General features: G+C 47.5%; 1 pseudogene; it reads left to right on the forward strand.

Annotated features, from left to right (window-relative positions):
• Positions 1 to 423: 423 nt before the first annotated feature.
• On the forward strand, positions 424 to 784 carry LOC102173543 (annotated as a pseudogene).
• The last annotated feature ends 1,748 nt before the right edge of the window (positions 785 to 2,532 follow it).

Here is a 2,532-nt window from a genome sequence, read left to right on the forward strand (position 1 = left end):
GTTGGGAGGAGGGCAGGGCAACCCACTCCAGTTTTCTTGCCTGGAGAATCCCCATTTACAGAGGACCCTGGCAGGCTGCAGTCCATTGGGTCGCAAAAGAGTTGGACATGAGTGAGTGACTAAACAAACCCAAAAAATAGGGTCTATAACAACAGTGTTGGATAGAGAGAGCGCTCCTGTTATCCGACTGCCTGTGTGACGTTAGATGAGTCACTTTTCTGTTTAGGGCCCAGTTTCCCCATCTGTAAATATAGATAATCGTGATGTTCACCTCATAGATCATGCGAGGATTAAAGTTAATACGCAGAGCCCTTTCCTCAGCAGCTGCTAAAGTACGCGGTCATAAGGAAGCTAAGGCCCGGTTGGGGTGAGACCTTCACTTTATCTGGGCGACTAGCACCGCGCCCAATAGCTCCCACCTAGCACTTGCCCCGCATCATGGCCTCCTTCTCAGAGCTTGCTTGCATCTACTCAGCCCTCATCCTGCACGATGATGAGGTGACGGTCACAGAGTGTAAGAACAATGCCCTCATTAAAGCAGCTGGTGTAAACGTCAAACCTTTCTGACCAGGCTTGTTTGCAGAGGTTTTGGCCAATGGCAACGATGGGAGCCTCGTCTGCAACATGGGGGCTGGTGGACTTGTCCCAGCAGCTGGTGCTGAACCCGCAGGAGGTCCTGTCCCCTCCACCACTGCTGCCCCAGCTAAAGAGAAGAAAGTAGAAGCAGAAAAAGAAGAATCTGAAGAGTCTGATGATGACATGGGCTTTGGTCTTTTTGACTAAACTGCTTTAGTAACAGGTTTAAAATAAAAAGCTGAGCTCTTTAAAAATAAATAAAAAATCAAGTTATCACACATAGAGCACCTAGAACACTGCTTGACATGTGAGTGGTCAGTCACCCTTAGTCATAATAATAAAGGTGATGGTAATGATGGTTATAAGCGTGTCTCAAGGAAGAACGAAGGAAGAGCATCAGGAACAAGACAAATATAGGAAAGGAGGGTCCTGATTTGAGGCTATGGGGTCTCTCTCTTTCCTGCTTTTCCCTGAGTGTTTGACTCCTTTTTCTGTCTTCCACAGGTTGGAGCACAAAGTACAGACTGAGGCCGAAGTTCCTAGTGTTCTCAAGCTAGGAGGCTCAATGGGGGTATTCGTGTTATAAATTTCCGGAAGAGAGAAACAGAAGCCTCACCAGGGTCAGAAAGCCTCCAGGGGTCCTGTCCCTGGTGGTATGGGTGGGTGCATGTGGAACCAATGGATTCCTAGGGCTTCCCCTCCCAGACTGAGGAAGTGGCGGCTGCTGCTACTGCTGCTAAGTCACTTCAGTCGTGTCTGACTCTGTGCGACCCCATAGACGGCAGCCCACCAGGCTCCCCCATCCCTGGGATTCTCCAGGCAAGAACACTGGAGTGGGTTGCCATTTCCTTCTCCAATGCATGAACGTGAAAAGTGAAAGTGAAGTCGCTCAGTCGTGTCCGACTCTTAGCGACCCCATGGACTGCAGCCTACCAGGCTCCTCTGCCCATGAGATTTTCCAGGCAAGAGTCCTGGAGTGGGGTGCCATTGCCTCCTCCAGAGGAAGTGGCAGGCTCTCTCAAAAGGGCTGTAGCTGTTATTGATTCTACACTACAATTGCCATCAAACTTAGTGGTTTCAAATCATTAGCTTTGATTATCTCTTAGGCTTTCCTTACATCAGAAATTTGGAAGCAGCTCGGCTGAGTAGTGTCCTGACTTGGGGAATCTCTCACCATTGCTGTCAGATGGTGGCTAGAGGTGGTGTCATCTTGAAGGCTTCTGACACTTGGACTAGGAAGACTTAAACAGCTGGGAGTTGGCACAGCTGGGCATACTGGGTATCTTCCTTGCTCTCTATTTCTGTATGTGCTTTCCACATGGAAAGACGTCTACATGATCATTCCAGCATGGTGGCTTCAGGGTAACCAGATGTCTTACATGATGGCTCAGGACCCCAAAGGCTCAAGTGTGTGTCCCAAGAGAGAGAGAAAGCCAAGTGGCAGCCATCTTGAAGTGATACCTCATTGTGGTTTTGAGCATCAATCACTTCCCTGCTCACTTGCTCATCACATCACTTGTCTGGTCAACACAGAAAGTTCTGCCCAGATGGCCAAAAAGCACATGAAAAGATGCTCAACATTGCTAACTATTAGAGAAGTGCAAATCAAAACCACAATGAGGTATTACTTCACACGGGTCAGAATGGCCATCTTCGAAGAAAAGGGAACCCTCCTATGCTGTTGGTGGGAATGTAAATTGGTATAGCTACTATGGAGAACAATATGGGGGCTCCTTTAAAAACTAAAAATAGAACTACCATATGATCCTGCAATCCCACTCCTGGACATATATCCAGAGATAACCATAATTTGGAAAGATACATGTACCCCCATGTTCATACCAGCACTATTCACAATAGCTAAGACATGGAAGCAACTCAATGTCTATGGACAGATGAATGGATAAAGAAGATGTGGTTCATATATACAATGGAATATTGTGCTCAGTCGTGTCT

The sequence above is a fragment of the Capra hircus genome (assembly GCF_001704415.2).
Source record: "Capra hircus breed San Clemente chromosome X unlocalized genomic scaffold, ASM170441v1, whole genome shotgun sequence".
Classification (NCBI taxonomy): Eukaryota; Metazoa; Chordata; class Mammalia; order Artiodactyla; family Bovidae; genus Capra; species Capra hircus.